This window comes from Enhydra lutris, unplaced genomic scaffold, assembly GCF_002288905.1.
Source record: "Enhydra lutris kenyoni isolate GAN:26980312 unplaced genomic scaffold, ASM228890v2 scaffoldscaffold12, whole genome shotgun sequence".
Classification (NCBI taxonomy): domain Eukaryota; kingdom Metazoa; phylum Chordata; class Mammalia; order Carnivora; family Mustelidae; genus Enhydra; species Enhydra lutris.
Genome location: NW_019154096.1, coordinates 29546252 through 29565057, shown reverse-complemented (window position 1 = coordinate 29565057; position 18806 = coordinate 29546252). Strand labels below are relative to the sequence as shown.

Below are 18806 nucleotides of genomic sequence, written 5' to 3'. Positions count from 1 at the left end.
GCCACCTCCCTTCAGGGCACCTTATGGATGGCTAATAAGTCCTTTGTCCACAAACATCAGTTGGGCTCTGGTCAAAGGCAGCATCCAAATACACATTGTTCCCGAGTTATGTTATGCAAATATAATACTCTTATCATGAGAATCAGCAAATGGTTGGCAACTGGCAAGCCAAAGAAAGCTCCCTTCCAAGAGAGCTGGGGGGAGACAAAACACAAAATGACGCAGCACGAAGAGGGACAAACACGTAGAGGGAGAACACCAGAGGGAGTGCCCTCGGGGCTGCCTTTCTCAGGGGCAGCCGCTGGGGCAGAGCTCCATTCTGAAGGGGACCTCACAGAAGAGAGGGGCAAGTTCAGGCTCAAATCCCCTGTCACCTGTCTGGTTGTAAGATTCCTTTTGCCATAATGTTATTAGCTGCTCAGTTAAAAGGGAATCATGCTATGTGGGGGGTTGCTAATTAATAAATCCCTGTCTTCATGTCATCGGTATAGTGTGCACTTGGTGATTTAATCAGCTAAATTCAGAGCTGAGGGACTAGGGACAGGAGACAGGGTAGTGAAGGGTAAAACTGGAGAGGGCAGGATTTCTGGGGCTTGGCTGGCACGTGGAGGCCAACACACACACACTTGGGGGAGGCTTTATTTTTTTGTTCTTTGAAAATGTGACTTTTGTTGTTACGGTTGTTGCTCTTTTCGTGGAAGGAGTAAAGAAATTTTTTGCATCAGTCTTTGCATTCACAGCCCTATATACAAGACGCCTGTGCAAAGAGGTGTGTGCTGTTAAACAAAATGACAAGGCAGACAAGGCTTTAAGGACCCACACAGATCTTTGCTGTCTAATGGGACAGCTATAAGGAAAAGATGACAGGACTGCAATTTCTTGGCTATCACCTTGTGTGTGGACAGCAAAATGCACTTCAGACCCAAGAGCTCTGGTGGGGAGTGGGGTGGGGGGGACTGCCACTCCAGAGTACTCGTCCTCCGCCTGGTTTACAGTCTGCAGATGTTTGAGGGCTGGGCTGGGAAGGCGAGGCAGACACGTCTGTGGTGGTCAGAGGCTAGAGTGGGAGGACAAGTCTTCACCCACTAGCTCAGCCCAGGGAGCTGGAGTGAGGTTTTCCCAGATCAGTGAAGAGATGGCAAGGGCAGGCAGGAGACCAGGGTGTGAGGTCTGCCCTGTGGCAGGTGGTTTGCTCCAGAAACCTAATCAGCACCCTGGAAGCCCATCACAAGCTGCCTGCCTCCTGCTTCCCCAGCAAGAGAGCTGCCCATGATGTCACCCACAGGTACCATCTAGGTTACCTCACTCACAGGGCTCTCCGGCTGGGCTCCCCGAAGAGCCGCTGCGGCTGCTGGGAGAGTCCCAGTGCCTTTTCCAAAGTCATATCAAAATGACAAAACATCACAACGCATTCAGCTCTAGCGGATTCAAACAGAGAGAACTTTTAAGTTTCCACTGTAATTAACCCTATCCTCGTTAAGATAATTATGATCAAGCTTCCTGTCACAGTTAATATCCCAGCATCATTGCCTGTGGCTCACACTCTGCCCTCATTAGCTTAAAAAAACAGCGGCACTAACCAGGCTGCCTTGGCCCTTTCCAAGCTGGGCCAGTGGTTGTGAGCTGCTGAGGAGGGGTTCTGGGCAGGGCATCAGGCCTCACAAAGGGGAGGCTGCTTGAACCCCAAACTCTTCTGCTCCTGGGTGGGCTCACACTCAGCAGCCTTCACTCTATGCCCGAAAGTTAGCCACTCATCAGAATGGGGAAGGAAGGGGCGCCTGGGTGGCTCAGTGGGTTAAAGCCTCTGTCTTCACCTCGGGTCATGATCCCGGGGTCCTGGGATCGAGCCCCGCGTCAGGCTCTCTGCTCGGCGGGGAGCCTGCTTCCTCCTCTCTCTCTGCCTGCCTCTCTGCCCACTTGTGATCTCTGTCAAATAAATAAACAAAATCTTAAAAAAAAAAAAAAAAAAGAATGGGGAAGGAGAAGGGCCAGGACCAAAGCAGAGCTGGTGGCTTTGGGACCGATGAGCTACGAAACCATAGCAACCCCTTCCTGCCCCTTACTCAGCAAAAACCCAGCCAGAAAAGTCACCAGAGGACACCTCCAGAACCCTCCATTCAAGAACTGCCAATCTTATTCCTGCGGTATAAGCTGTGGTAAAAATTAGATCCCTCTTTTCTCAGCTCTCGGCCTAATCCAAGGATGATGCCGCGGCCTGCCATAACACAGGCAAGAAATGCCGACACAACTAACCACAGACCCGAAGAAGAAATGTCTCTCTCCATGGAACCAGAGCTCACCTCAAACCCAGAACCAAAGGTCAGGAGGATGTTCTCAAACCAACGAAGAAAATAAGTTCTGAACTAAGATCTTTACCTCTCCCCTCTCCTATATCTATCCAGATATCCATATCCATATTTTTAACTGATAAAATGGGGACCTATGGAGATTCAAGAGGACCTACCCTGTCTGTCTGCTGTTCACCAACCACACTGGCTAGCCCTGTGGACCTGCCAGGGCTGGCCAGTGCCAGCTCGGTAATGCGTCTTTCGGGATGATCGCCATCTGCCCAGCCCCTAATGAAAAGGGATCTCACTGGAACCTCCATAATACGCAGAAAGTTGTCCAATGCACAGGGAGGGCTCAATACCCCTTTGTTGAATGACTATGGCTCAGCCAGAGCCTACGCCCTGTGTGCTGCTCGGAGGAAAGCTGACAGTGGGATCCCAAGGGCAGGACAAAGAGCAGGCCTCGGGGCAGCTGGCCAGAAGCTGGGAGGGCAATCCCTACCATCCCATTCCTTCAGAGGCCAGAATGCCTCCCCCTGCTTACCCTGGGCCCAGTGTTTATGAACAGGCAGAAGTGACACCCAGTGAGTATGTACCCAGACACCAGAACTGGTTATTAAACTATTTAAATACTTTTTTAATGAAGATTTTATTAATTTATTTGACACACAGAGAGAGAACACAAGCATGGGGAGCAGCGGAGAGAGGGGGAGAAGCAGGTTCTCAGCTGAGCAGGGAGCACAATGCTGGGCTGGATCCCGAAACCCCAGGATCATGACCTGAGCCGAAGGTAGATGCTCAACCGACTGAGCCACCCAGGTACCCCTATTTAAATACTTTTTTACCACTTGGAAATAATTGCAGCTCTGAGTATCCTGAACATTCCTCCTGTTACCCTGGCTACTCCTTGGAGTCCCCAGACCTTTCTGCAACCTAGCAATTAAGTGGTTAATGCCCCCCCACAATATGGAGCCCCTAAGGACCCCTGTTCCAGCCAGGATCTTTCTGCCTGATCAGTGTAGCTATTAAATAATTTAAATATCACCCTTGAGAGCAGAATAGCAACCTGTACCTCTCTTACGAGCCCCATAATGCCAAACACAGAGCTGGGCACATAGCAGGTCCTCGGGAAATGTCCACAAACTGACTGACAACCGAGGCCATGACCAAAGCTACAAGGACAGGACAGGCAACACAGAACTATACGCAGGGGATGAAGGAAGAAAAAAGGATGGGACAACTGTGATTTGACTGCTCACATCCCAGAAAATGGCTCATAGTCAGCATTTTAGAAAATACCATTAATCCAACTACACGTGAGATATTCTTTCTTTCTGTCATAAAATCCTCTTTATATCCCATGTAAATGGTTATATATATCTATAATCTATTACTAGAGATAGCATATTATATATAATATATAGTACAGTACTAGACTTAGTACTATATGTACAGTTGGATCTATATATATATATATATATATATATATATATATACTCTCTACATATTCTTCTGTCACTGAGGTCACTTAGCCAGGGATAGATGTCCAACTAATAATATAAACCAGCTAGTCTATATGGCAAGTATATTAACAAGGGATGAAAGTGTCTAAAACAAATGAATATGGAACAGGCTCATGGCTATGTAAGACAACGTATACTGACACCATACACTGTATACCATATGGGATTTGTCAAAGTCACCCCAAAGCCCTGTTAAGATCCCCGTCAGGATAGATGATCCCTGGGCTGCACAGAATACCCTTCAATACTGGTGAAATAGACCTGAATCCAAGACCAGCCAAAAATCTAAGGTAGTTGACTAGGTGTTTGTTAACTCTAAGCTGGGCCAAGTCTGAAGCTGTCACACACTGTACCTAAGTAATACTAAGGAAACTGTTACATATGATCCCTAAAGAGTTATAGAGAATGACTAAGGTGTTAGAAGCCCAGAACTAGGTACTGCATTGGCAGTTATCTGAAAAGGGAAAGAAGATTCTTCACACTTTGGATTCATAAACTCATAGACTTATGATATTCTAGTCCGAAACTGGTATTTGGTTGCCTTAGGACAATGCAAATCATGTTTCTGGTCATGTTACCCTTTTTACTTTTACCACCAGAAAGCTCAGAGATAAACTGTGTCTCAGATGTAAAAAGGTAACACCCCATAGTTTCTATATCTGCTTTCTAACTTCACAGTTGGGGCTTATTATTTTTCTTACAATATTTATATTTTATTTATCTATATGGTGTTTTTTCCATTTTTTTTTGTTTTATTAATTCTAATAAGCTAGTTCAAATCATTTGTAAAATCAAACAGGAGATTTATACATACAATTTTGGTACAGCATTGAGCATCAAACAGGCAGTTTCTATACATTAAGACTAAGTTCTGTGAGACCATTTATCAATGTGGACAGTTGACTAGGAATAAAGATATATATTGCATACAGATTTCAAAAAGGCTTTGAAATAATTCTAATGATATCCTTGTGACAGGAGAGCAAAAAGTGAGCTAGAAAAGGACAACTTTAGGTCAAGCCATAACTGGTTCAAAAATATTCCTGAAGGATACCAATTAACAGCCCAGCTTGCTCCAGGGAAAGGTTCTGGGGACTTGGGTCCTGTTTTTGCCAATAACTTGGTTAAGGACATGTTCATCACATTTATGGAGTTCAAGATCCAAGAAAGCTATTCAAGAAGATATAGTAGGATCCAAAATAACCCTCTTGAAATCCACCCATTATTTCAGCTCAACAAGATGAAACTTCCCATTATCTAATGTAAAGACCTGTATATATATTTAAATCCCAACTAGCCCAAAATAACTATTTGAAAAAAAAAATTAAAAGACAGATGTAAATTGGGGAAAACCGTTGCAATCAAACAATCTAAGGTTTAACATCCTTAATATTAAAAGAGCTTTTGAAAAGCATTAAGGGAAAGCTGAAAGTCCTCAGAGAAAAAACGAAAGACATGGAAAGAAAATTCACAAGGAATATATATGGTCAATAATGGAAAGCTGGGATAAAATTTCATCTTCATTGGGAATCTAAAGCATTCCAATTAAACAAGATATTTTCATTTAACTAGCAAATACATTGTTTCCTTAAATGTTAACATAGTCTTATTGAAGTAACAGACTAACACAATTCTAATGGAAGAGAGAAACTGTTATACTCTTTCTGAATGGCAATTTATACTAAAAGTCTTAAAAATGAAAAAAAAAAGAAAGAAGAAAAGTCTTAAAAATGATCATCTTTTGTCCAGTGAGTCCAATAATTTATTCAATAAATATCAAAGAAGTGTTCCTGGTTTAAGTATGTTCATTATAGCATTATTTATAATAACAATGTAAATATGCTTAAATGCCCAATGATAAATGATTACAGGTAGCTCAATATATCTGTATAATGAAATACCATGCCATAATTAATAATGATATTTTAGACATATATCTACTGATCCAGTAAAATTATCATGCTATCTGTTTAAATACCTAAGTTTAAAATACTTATAACACATGCACATACAATCTCATGCATTCATGTATGAAAATTAAGTCATGTATGTCTCCCCTCCATTCCCTGCACAAATTTTAATTTGTACCATGTTTTCCATGGTGACAGTTAAGAATCACTAAAGTAGTCTGATGTTTCTAGTTTATAAACTACTGTTAATACATAATCTTGTATATAGGGACTTTATGACAATTATATACATATACATGTACACCTCAGTCCATACATGTATTTATATATCTGCATACTGATTAAGTGATCCCAGATATACACCACTAACTCCTGAGTAATGGTTATTTACAGGGTATTTTTCTTCTCTTTTAATGTTTTCACTAGTTACTAGATTTTCTATCATAAGTATTTTATAATCAGAAAGAAACTCCAGCAACTTTACTTCAAATAATTCCCCCAAACACGAGATAGGGAAACCTTGGATAAAAAGCAGTGTGTAGAAAGAAGGTTTATATGAATCAGAAAAGTGGGGTTGCCTCCACAGAAGCAAATCTGATCCTACTCTACTGACCCTTAAGTAACTCCACCTGGAGCTTTGTTTCAGTTCTGAGTACCAGACTCAAAGGGGCATCAGTACTCAGAAATACCACAGAAGGGGACTAACCAGGTGAAGGGTGTTAAGAAACAGTGATGGAGACAGTCAAAATTATTTAACCAAAAGCAGAAGAGACATCGTTGTTTCAAAGTACTAAGTCTCTGGCACTCCAGAAGGCAGAATCAAAAACCATTTGGAGAAAATAATGTAAGTTGGAAGGAGAGGTCTTGAATTAATTTTTAAAAACTTACAAAAACAGAGCTGTTCACCAAAGGATTGAGCTGCCTTCTGAGTACATGAACTTGATCAGAGGCTAGAGTCATGGAGAATGTTTAGAAGAGATTTCTGCATAGAAGTTGAGATTTGGGGGCACCTGGGTGGCTCAGTGGGTTAAAGCCGCTGCCTTCGGCTCAGTTCATGATCCCAGGGTCCTGGGATTGAGCCCCGCATTGGGCTCTCTGCTTGGCCAGGAGCCTGCTTCCCTTCCTCTCTCATTGCTTGTCTCTATGCCTACTTGTGATCTCTGTCTGTCAAATAAATAAATAAAACCTTTTTTAAAAAAATTAAAAAAAAAAAAAAAAGAAGATGAGATTTGGTGACTCTCATATTCTACCCAGATTCTGTGCCTCTCCAACTGGAGCTCCTATCTTGGTAACTAACATTTACAAAGGCTGCCAAGAGCTGCTTCTTCCCTGCCAGACAGCTTCAATGGAAAGAGGGCAGCAGAGAGTTCTAGCTCTGTCATTCTCTATCACACTAAACTCTGTGCCTTTTCCTGATCCCTCTCACTGGGACTGTGTAAACCCTCTTTAATGCTTCCTTAACTATGGGGATACCTCCATAATTAAAAGGCCCATGTCAACACACTAGCCTCTCAACTAAATGTCAGAGCTGCATTCTAAAATATGACTTGTCATGGTCTCCTTCTTAGACTCATAGACTTGGAATTCCAGGGAAAATTTAGGGTGTTCTATCCTCCACAGAAGGTGACTAATGATTTGAGAGGTGAAGTGGCTTACCTAAAACCATATACAGTAACCAAGCCATGTTCAGAACCTTTAGACGTATAGGGCAGTTCTCCCCCAACTGAACTATGCTAACACACCTGTAAATAATTTGTAGTGGAGATCTAGAAAGAGAAATTCGCCATCGCCACATCCTTTATCCAAACACTGTGTATAGCTTTGTGATCCATAACTTGTATGTCCTCAATCATATTGATCTAAGGAGATGGTCTTCAAATTCTTTTGTCCTTTATCTACCCTCCCTCCTGACTCTCCTAGAATAATTCCCTAAAGAACTAACTCCTACTTTTTTTTTTTTTAAGGCGCACTTCATAAGACGAAGGATGCTTTAGGCAGAACTGGGTTGAAATTCACCAACAGTCCCCCCCTTGGCATGTGCCTCTACAGCTCACTCATTCATTTCACTTCATTCATTCATTCGCAAAAAGGTATTGAGTGCCGATTCTGTGCCCAGTACTTGGCTAGTCTCTGGGTCTGCGAAGAGGGCTGTGGCATGCTCCCCGACTTTAAGCAATAGAGGTAGGCAGGGAAGGAGTTACCAGATAACACACGGTCATGGGTTAGACTGGGATGATCAACAACACTCTAAGGAGGGGGAGGGTTAGGGAAGGTTTTGAAGAGGAAGTGGGCTTGAGCAAAGTCTCAATCCAACTGAATTCTAATTCTGTCAGCATCTTCTTACACTTTATGCCAAATTTGGTGGCAAAGGAACCTAAGAAGAGACAACTAATCCTGGCGTTCAAGCAGTCACCCCTCCAAAAAGCTAACCTAGCACAAGAAAGCATGGATGCTATATACACTTCCGGCATGGCAGGTTCTCAGGGAGCACCTACATCCAGGGCTACAAAAGATGCACAAATCACGGTGCCTACTCCCAGTAGCTTCATCATCTAGGGGAACAGAGAAAAAAGTTGGACTTGAAGTGAGGAGAAATCAGAGAGGACAGCACGTTACTAAGCAGCATGGGTAATATGGGCTCTAGAAGTGGAGAGGAAAGAAACGAGGGCTGCTGTGGTCACCGTTTTCGGCACCCCCCGCCCCCATTTGTCCCAAAGTTATTTCAGCAACTGAGTCCCTACAGAGGGAGCTGAGAACCAGGCACCCTCCGTAGGAATAGGCTGGATGCCTCCGTATCTGGTCGTCACTGCTCTGCCCATCTGGCTGTCCTCCACACCTCTCAGTGAATCTTTCCTGCATTTCTCCCTCCCTGGTGATAGGGTTTGGTCTGGGCTTTGATTATGTCTCTAAAATTATTTTGATTCACGGCTTGAGATTTTACAAAACCACACATGCACGCATGGAGCCTGTGGCCTCGGGATCTTGTTTGTTTTTAAGAGTCTAAAGAGTGAGTTTGTTTGGCGGGTTCTATAAATGGAGGTTTTCTTTACTAGAGAGATGTAAGGGAGTGGACATGGTGTGCTGCAGCCGCGGTATGTGTGCACGTCGCCATGGGGCGGAATTCAGCGCCTGCTGGGGGAGGCGCCCACAGCCATTGGGCAAACATATGTTGGGCCAAGAACACAGCTCCTCAACCTCATGAACTGTTTGCTTGAAAGATAACAGTGTCTCTTCCACACAAGCCTTTCACCACCCTCCATAAAGGGAATTTTTAATTCAACAGATGGTGTCTACTCATTGCAAACCAACCAGAAAGGGAGACATTTACATGGCTGTGCCTCAAGGCCCTAGGGACCCAGAGGGGCCCTAATCAAATACTTGCCCAAAGACCAGCTCCCCATGGGCAGGGCCCCCTGGAATGGAATCAGGCCAGGAACACCAGTGAAAATATGCCAACTACTGATTCTGTGAGGTCCCAGTTGGCTGAAAAAGGTGAAAACATGTTTTCTGTCCCAGACTACAAGATAGCTTTACATCTTCTGAAAGAAAGAAGGCCCTCGGTGATATGGTAACCTCCAAAACTGGCTCACTATTGGAGCCATTTCCCTTCTTTCAAAACAGCCCTAGCTCTGTGCTTCGCAAAACCTTTCAAAGAACAACTTTGTTAGGTTTACACTCCATCTCTTATAATGGCACATTCTGGGCCCCAAGGACCAACACCTAACAGAAGTAACAGTTTTAGGGACAAAAAGGATCAAATGCCTGCAGATGTGGAGCAGGATGAACAAGAGATTTTCCTCAGACTAAACCAAGGTTCTTTGAACAAGAGATATTCCTCAGACTAAACCAAGGTTCTTTGAACAAGAGACTTTCCTCAGACTAAACCAAGGTTCTTTGAACAAGAGATTTTCCTCAGACTAAACCAAGGTTCTTCCATCCCCCATTCTGCCTCTTTGGTTACTTGACTGCTGCTCCTGGGGGTAGAATGCCATGGTGGTGTTTTCACAGAGAATGTGGTGTTTGAATGGAGACTACCTTGTCAACTCACTGAAGCGAAACACAAATGTGGTAAATAGAAACACGAAGTAAGACCACTAAATTTGGACCCATGGTCTCTGTTTTCAAGTTCCAGCTATAATTTTCTCATCTATTGTAGTGGGAGAAAAATCACTGACCTATGCACTTAGCAGTTATTGGAATAGGGAAGACATGAGATAAGGTATCTAAAAGCAAGTCTAGTAAGATAAGGATTTTTGATATTTTAAAAGATTGTTTTTGAACAACAAAAGAAGTGTGTACTTTATTTTCAAAAGAGGTAATTAGTTAACCTCAGATAAAGAAGCGCCTAGGTAAAGCTCCAAAAGACAAACAGGTATTCAGAACCATCAGACAACATAAGGAAATGCCAACATGTGAGAATTTCTGTCTGAAGAATGACCAGGGACCCTGACTCTTGCCCTAGTCACTACTTTCCTGCAGTCAAAATTCTTGCCCTGCTCTGGGCCTCACTTGACTCTTTGCAAACTGGGGAGGCTGGACTCAATTATCTTAGATGTCCGCTCATGTACTAACATGCTCTGCTCTAAAGTGGTTTGCAGGAGAAAAACTCCCAAATCAAGCTAAAGTTTTATCCTTGCCTTAGTCATGCCATCACTCGGTAAAAAGTTGAGCATAAATGTAGCAGGCCATCATCAATCTTCATGTGGCCAAAAAGATGGAGGTTGGAAGGTAGCAGGGGGAGGGGGAGAGTTTCAAGTCTCGAGTAGGAAATCGGATTAACAAAATATTCTGGGAGGGAAAAGTTGGGGGAGGAAAATACTCTCCCTCTGCCCCCTGCATTTTTTTTTTAAACTTTCTTAACATCCAAGACTAGGGAGTGACAGGCTAAGCGACATAGTGTTCAGAGGGCAAAAGATAAATGTTTGATGAATTGGCCATTGGTAGGGAAGTGATGGGCTTTGTATGTGCATAATGGCCAAGCTGCCTTTCCACCACGATCGTCTGCCAAGATAAGAAGCCATAATGAATGGACCTTTAGATGCCCTGGACAGAAGCAGTTTTAATTTGACTGGTTTTAGTAAAATTAATTTTAAAAAGAAGAAAATGGCAGAAGGAACAGGAGAACAATTTGGAGAGACCAGAAGGACAGAGAGTTATATATATCCAGAGTGGACACTAACCACTGGTTTTTCCACTCTTTGTGCTAGCCGAGTCAACAGAGGAAGAAAGTTTGATTTTTTATTATTTATATAAATCATCAAAAAGCCTTTATGTGCCCAATACTGTGATGAGATACTTAAGATATGGAAATTAAATAGCCTGGCTAAACAGAAAAGTACTTTAGTAAGTACAGAATGGATTATTCATTCATTCATTTACTTGTCTTCAATGAGGGTTTACTGAGCACCCCTTATTCAAGCTTTGGGTGAATGAAACCAGTCTGCTCCCACTTGTGCGGAGGCTGACGGGCTCAGATTTTCTAGCAAAGTGAGGAACACTCTCCTGGTTCAAGAACTCCTACTTTGTTAGATGCTCTCCTCCAGGGGGGCTACGCATGAATGTCTTAGACACCTCCTACCCCCCAGGTAGCTCATTTCCCATTTCCATATTTATACTCTGATTTGGGTCCCCTTGGCTTCACTGAGTTTACTAGATAGTTTCCATCACAACGACACATTGCTTAATGAAAACCCCACAATGGCTTTCTCATGCCTAGAGTGGCAGTCAATTTAGCCAGGACCGAACAGGAGAAAAGAGGCTCACGTTAACTCTAGGAAAACTCTAGCTATGCCCCAAATTAAATTCCCTTGTGGACCTTGTTTGTCTATTTGTTTTCATATGCAAAACTTGGAGCTGGAGCAGACATCTTTTCACTGACATTGTTTGCAATATTGTATGGATCAGATACACTGTTAGGCCTCAAGGTACAAATACAGTTAAGATATTATCCTGTCCTCAAGGGATGTATGATCTCATGAAACAAGGGCAAAAACACAGTTAAAACACAGTGAGGTTTAAATGCACCTTCTACCTTCAAGTGACCATAAAAGATCTCTAAGTTCCCATCTGATATCCACAATGTCCTAAGATTAGAGTCCTAACCTCCATTTTTCCTTTGATTTTTAAGACAAAGTATAGAATTACAAAGAAGTTTGATTATCCAAGCATTTTAATGGTCACTTTCCATAATAACATACATTTCCCAATGTTACGAGAAAGAATCCTATACAAAATGCAACATTAAAAATACCCCCCCACCCCACCTCTGAGGGTATACATTTTTCCATGACTGCAAAAGGAAAGTCACTCATTACTAAGCAGCTCAGTGAAGCTCACACTATTGGAGAATATAAAGTTTTATGAGCAGGTCTCTCCTTCTCTCTCTGGGTGTAAGTGAGAAAGTGAATGAGAGAGAAAGCTGGAGAAGTCTGGCTCAGGAGCCCAGCGTGAATTATAGACTGCCGCTCAAGATTCACAGCTCTTCGTGGTAGGAGGTTAATATTCTCACATGTCATTAGGTCTGCTGGCTCTCCTGATGGTTCATTGAAGCAGGCAGCAAATTATTTCCTCATGCTGCAGAGGACAGCACACTTCAAAGCAAGGGAACTCAGGTCAGGATAGGCCTCCGGGTGGATTAATGACTTGGCATCACCAGGGGTTGTCTATAGGTAAGAATGAGCCTGAAGCTTTTGACAACACTAACTTTTTGATCCATCTTGACCTGGTTTTCAAGCCAGACCTCCAGATTTTATTCCTATCACCTTCTAAGAACCTGACAAGACCTGCGAGAAGACCGAGTAACCTGTCTGGTCATTTTATCTTCACTTGAAATGCCTCCACCTGCTCTCTGCTGTTGTACATGACACCCACGGTTCCAGGTGGAGCTTACACCCTACCTTCGCAGAGGAGACTTTTCAGCCCATCCTGAACCTGGCTGACTATGGGTGAAGTCCACTCCCAAGGCCTTCTACTCTGCACGCTCCTTCCATCACTGATGCACAGACTTGGTCTGCTCACCTATGGTCCTAAGTGTCTTACTCTTGTCTCCTTGGTAATGAATTAAGCTACAGGACCACTAAGACCCCTCCTTGCCCCTCCCACAGTGATGGCTAAGTAGGAAAAGAGGAAAACCTACCTATCCTGGATGCAGGCCCAAACCCCGATCCTGTCTCCTTTCCAGAAGAAAGGGCCAAGAAGAGCCCCAGGAATGTTTATAAAACAGACCCATGAAAATATTTATTTACAGGTAGCTTGGGGAATATCACTTCAGTCCCAGCTCACCCAATCACTATATAGGAACAGACCCCTTCCTTTCCCTCTCTCAACCTTAGATTCCTCTGGATGGAATGAAGGGGGTGACCCTATCAGTGTGTCTAGAAGGGTGGCTTATGGACCACATGTATCAGAATCTCCCAAGATATTTATTAAAAGTTGAGGAGCGCCTGGGTGGCTCAGTCTTTTCAGCATCCAACTCTTTATTTTGGCTCAGGTCATGATGTTAGGGTCATGGGATTGAGCCCCACGTTGGGCTCTGTGTTTAGCAGGGAGTCTGCTTGAGGATTCTCTCTCTCCCTCTGCCCCTCCACCACACTCTCTCCCTCTCTCCTTCAAATAAATAAATCTTTAGAAGTTCAGATGCCAAGATCCACCCCAACTCACAAAATCATTCTCTCTGTAGGTAGGGTCTGGATATCTACAGTTAATTCCCCCCATCACTTCTATGCATGACAAAGTGTGAGAACCACTGAGGATCCCTAATTTAAACACCTTCAGGGGCCAGTCAGATGACCCACTGTATTTCAATAAATCCAAGGTGATTTTATGTATTAGCAAGAGAGAAAAACCACTGTCAACTAAAAATGACCCAATGTTTCCTACCTTAAAATGACTCAAGAACTCTCTTCCTTTCTTATAGTCTGCTTGTGGCTTTGCAAGAAACATATTCATAAATCAAGGTTGTTACTCCGATAAATACTTGCTTTATGCTATCAAGTGTGTGCCCTTTCCAGGTGCACAATAATTTTGTCTTTCAATGCCAAATCACAATGAGTTCTTAAATGGAATGTGAGTTATCAAAAAGGTATATAGGTCAACAGGACTGACAATACTAGTAACTGTAACCAAGCTAGATGTTGCAATGACAACAAGCCCACCACAATGGCCTCCTGGCCAATGACAATTTTTAAGAAGCCCTTCATTTTGAGATGGAGTTGGAGATGTTGAGATGTGGGCGGGGAAGGGGAAATGTGCATTTTAGAAATGCTGAACCACAGAAAATGCAGAGAAGAGAATAAGGAACGGAGAAGACTGATGGAATCACAGCATGTGGTCCACCCAAATGTCCCATAATTAGCACTTGGGTTGTCCACACTCATGGTGCTAGGCCGCAAGTGGCCCATAGCAGGATGATTATATAATTTGTTGTCTAAACAGGAACACCTCCCAGAATAAAGGGGGCAATATTATTATCCATCATGTCCTGAAAATAGGCTTTAACTAGAATTGTCTTGGTTAGACAGGGATGGAAGTTACCCTGCCCATGAGCTAGCAAAACCAACCCCTTGGTAATGTGATCACTAGAGCCTGATTAATTTTAACATTTAGGTCTGGAACATCATGCATCGAATGAAACTGCTTTTCACTCCAAGTCTTTTAAAATCCCTGGAAGTCTGGTGTTTATAAGGCTTTCACTCCCCTAACTCCCCACAACCACCTTGTACTTCTCTACAACTGTCCCTTCCCAATAACACAGGCCTGTGCTTCCCCCTGAGAGAACACTACAGACTACCACAGAGATTCCTACAATGGTTTGAATGGATTCCATCAGAGGTCCTACACAAGGGGTGATCTTGGCCCCCCTAGAGAACATGCGTCAAAGTCTGAAGACATTTCTGGTTGTCGTTATTTGGTGTTGTTACTGGCATCTAGTGAGTGGAGGCCAAACATACTTGAACCATCCTGCAACATACAGGACCGCCCCCATGACAATATGTTATCTGACCCAGTGTCCTTAGTGCTGAGGTTGAAAGACCCTGGATTACGGGAAAGATAACGCTTTTGCTCCCTCATTGTGGGGTGAGCCTCTCTCCTTCCTTCTTGCTCTCACTACTTGTCCTGCAAGTCCTCCTTGACAGTGGAGGGTTACAGCCAAATTCTGCGGGCCTGATTCCCGATCTGGGAAAGAGTCTCTCCAGTGATGGAAGAGATGCACAGCTGTCAGTTTCCACAAGGGAAGTAACAGAACTTTCCCCATTTTATGGGAGCAGACAAGACTGACAGACTGTGTGACTTTTCCCTTCCCCAACATCACCAGAGAAGAAAGTGACAGCAAACATATCAAGCGAATTGGAAGCTGCAGCTCGTTAGCACTCAGAAGTCCTGAACTTCCACAGACGGGTGCACCCTCAGAAGATGTGTGCACTTTTTGGGAAGCAAGGGAAGCCTACGGAGAAAACACTCCACACGGATGGTCTTGTCCCAGGCCTGAGACATGCCCTGCTCTGACGTTTCAGATTTGCCCCAGTGCAGCTGTCCGAGCATGGGCAGAGAAGTCTCCCTCCTCACTCCTGATGGACTCCTTTTTCCATGGGGAAGCAGCAGCCAGCCTGGATGTATAGCAGAGAAACATTGACCCCCACCCCTTAGAGAATGGGGAGTCCTGAAGGACACAGCTGAGCAAGGCAGAGTGTGGAGAGAGAAAACAGGAGCACTGGTTCAGGACCAAGGACAGGACGTGAGGTGCTAGGGCCTCAACACCAGGACAAGAATACTTCCTGTATGAGTTTCCCAAGGGCTCCTATAACGAACCACCACAAACCAGTTGGCTTAGAACCATAGAGATTTGTCTTGCAGTTCTGGAGGCTAGAAGTCAGAGTGTCAGTCAGCAGGTGCTAGGGAAGGATGTGTTCCGGGCCTCTCTCCCAGCATAGGCCCTATGTGTGGGTCTGTCTCTTCATATGGCATTCTTCTTATAAGGACACTAATCATATGGGACTAGGGACCCACCCTACTTTTAGTATGATCTCATTTTACCTTAACTAATTATATTTACAACACTATTTCCAACTAAGTTCATCCTCTGAGGTACTAAGGGTTAGCACTTAGGTTAGAACTTCAAGATATGAATTTGGAGAAGGGGGAGACACAGTTCAACCCATAATGCCCAGTTCCATAAAGAGTGCCAAGGTTCTCGCTGGTGGTGCTCACAGAGGTGATACCATGAGAGGGGCTCTCCATAGGTGGCTATTTGAGCCAGGCCCTCAGAACTCACCATCATAAGCACTGAGGGGGTGGTCAGCCCCACAGTCCTCAAATAATATTCATTTTCACTCTCCTTCCCAAGGCTTTGCACAACCGTCATTCAGAATACACAGAGGGAGCACACTATTTATCTAAAGTTCATACTTGCATCCACCATCCCTTTCTGAGCCATAGCGACAAACATAGAGGTAAATGAACAATGCTGGTGTGAAGTCAATATTCAAAAAAGGTTCAGTCCCCTCTGAGCCCCCACGATGACATCACAAAGCCAGGCTATTATAGAAGGGAATCTTAAGCATTCATACAGAAAACTGTGACTTTCAATCAAAGCAACACTGTAAGACTAGTTTCCTGATCCTTGGCCAAAATTGGAGAAAAGTCAGGAGATCAAGACCACTGGATTAATATCAAAGGAAAACAGATTGAAAACCAAAGCAAAACCACCTACCAAAATAAATAGACTAGATTAACAAATCAGAGGAGACTGGGGCCACTCAGTATGGGGGCAGTGAACACCACACCCTTCAGGAGCCATCAAGAATCATGGTCATGGGGCGCCTGGGTGGCTCAGTGGGTTAAGCTGCTGCCTTTGGCTCAGGTCATGATCTCAGGGTCCTGGGATCGAGCCCCGCATCGGGCTCTCTGCTCAGCAGGGAGCCTGCTTCCTCCTCTCTCTCTGCCTGCCTCTCTGCCTGCTTGTGATCTCTCTGTCAAATAAATAAATAAAATCTTTAAAAAAAAAAAAAAAGAATCATGGTCATGAGTCAGAAATCAACAATACTGAATGGAAAAAGTCAACATATATTTTAAGAGAATGATTGCAGTTGCTTTTATTTGAAGTATTAGTTGCTGCATTCAAATTGTTTATAATTCTTATGGAGAGACAAGATGTCAACATGTGGAAATTAAACAATACAAGATTCAAGAAGTAACTCAAGATAACAAGAGAACTGTCACAAAGTGCTATATGATTATATGCCAAATAAACAATATAGAAAATAAGTCCTTTAAGAACCCGGAGGGAATGATCCATTTTAGGCTGGAAGTCCAAGAATGATACTCTCAAGGGTGTATTTTCTGAAATGAGACTTCAAATTATACAAGTGTATGCTGTGTAGTCTCTTTAAGAACACAGAGGAGTAGGTAACAGAAGTTTTAGAAATATTTCATTCCAGAGATCGTTAATACTATTTCATGATGAAAGACAAACAGTAAAATGTTGGATTCCTCATTCTTAATGCCAAAATAATGGAATATTAGGATTAAGTGTCAATGGTGTGGGTGGCAACTTCTAATATGACTCCCACTGGTCCCTTCTTCTGGTATGCATATCCTCTAACTGAATGAGGGCTGGACCTAGTGCCTCAGTGACTTGCTTCCAATGAACAGAATAAGGAAAAGGAATGGGCTCTCCCTTATAAGGTAAGGTTACGAAAAGATTGACCTCCAGGGGCGCCTGGGTGGCTCAGTGGGTTAAGGCCTCTGCCTTCGACTCAGGTCATGATCTCAGGGTCCTAGGATTGAGACCTGCATCGGGCTCTCTGCTCAGCAGGAAGCCTGCTTCCCTTCCTCTCTCTGCCTGCCTCTCTGCCTACTTGTGATCTCTGTCTGTCAAATAAATAAGTAAAATCTTTAAAAAGAAAAAAAAAAAAAGACTGTGACCTCCATGTTGCTGGAACGCTCTCTTTTGCCCACTTCTTTAAAAGCTAGCTGGCATGTTGTGAGCTGCCCTGTGGAGAGTCCCATGTAGCGAGGGACCCAGGAAGCCCTCTGACCATCCACCATGAAAATGAGGCCTTTGACGAACATCCTGTGAGGCAATGAATCCCTCCAACAACCACGTGAATGAATTTAGACATGGATCCTCCCCAGATGAGCCTGAGAGGATGACAGCCCCCTCTGGCATCTTAATTGTAGCCTTGTGAAAGACCCTGAGTTAAGCCACATCTAGACTCCAGACCCCCCGAAGCTGTGATAAATAATACTTGCTAAATTGCGGGGGTGATTTGTTACATGGCACTAGGTATCTAACACAAATGACAAGATGCTGGTGTATCTATTTCCCTAACCTGCCAACTAAGACCTTCTCCATCTTCCTAATAAGAGAATATCAGAACTAACTGAGATAAGGAGATGAAGGAAAACAAAAAATACCTAGACACAAGTAGGGGTTGTACATCAGATTTGAGGTGCCAGGCACTTTACATGTTTGACTGAAGGGATACAAGCCAAATACCAGTGATCTGGGCCCCAAACTTTTCCTGGTAGCCTGTTCAAAAGGAAGTGGGTATTTAAACATTGGGTCCAGTGGTCTGGCTTTCTGAAAAGGAGCTGGGCTACTCTAGATCAGGTCTCCCAGCACGAAAAATGTTGATAGCGCCATGACCCAGAGCACTGAGCACCACTCATGGATCCAGAGACAGCAGACTTGATTCCACCATGTAGGCTTTTGTCCTGGGGCTGCTCACCTAAAAGCTTAGGAATGAGCCTAAACTGATGAATGAAAAGGTTCAATGTCATGCACACAGATCCTTCAGTCAAAGTGCAGCGGTCTGCAACAGTTTGGGGGGTTCTCTGAGCTGAGCTGCCATCTGCTTCACTACATTTCTGAACACGTACACTCTGCACCCTGGAAGGGACAGAGGTAAAACAGCACTCTCTGCAGGGATTCTGTCTTTGTGCATGCGGAGTTCCCAGAAATAGAATTTCAGGTGGAGATACGAAAGCAAGTTGTTTATTTGAGAGTTAATCCTACAAAGCACCAGCAAATGAAAGCAGAAAGGGAAAGGAGTTAATAAACGATGCATCATGAGCTCGGTTACTGC

At 43.7% G+C, this 18806-nt stretch overlaps 1 protein-coding gene across 1 annotated transcript in view; it reads right to left on the bottom strand.

Moving 5' to 3' along the window:
- Nucleotides 1–18806, bottom strand: part of LOC111144823 (leucine rich melanocyte differentiation associated) — a 1056167-nt gene that overhangs the window by 487885 nt on the left and 549476 nt on the right. The gene's annotated exons all lie outside the window — the stretch shown is intronic.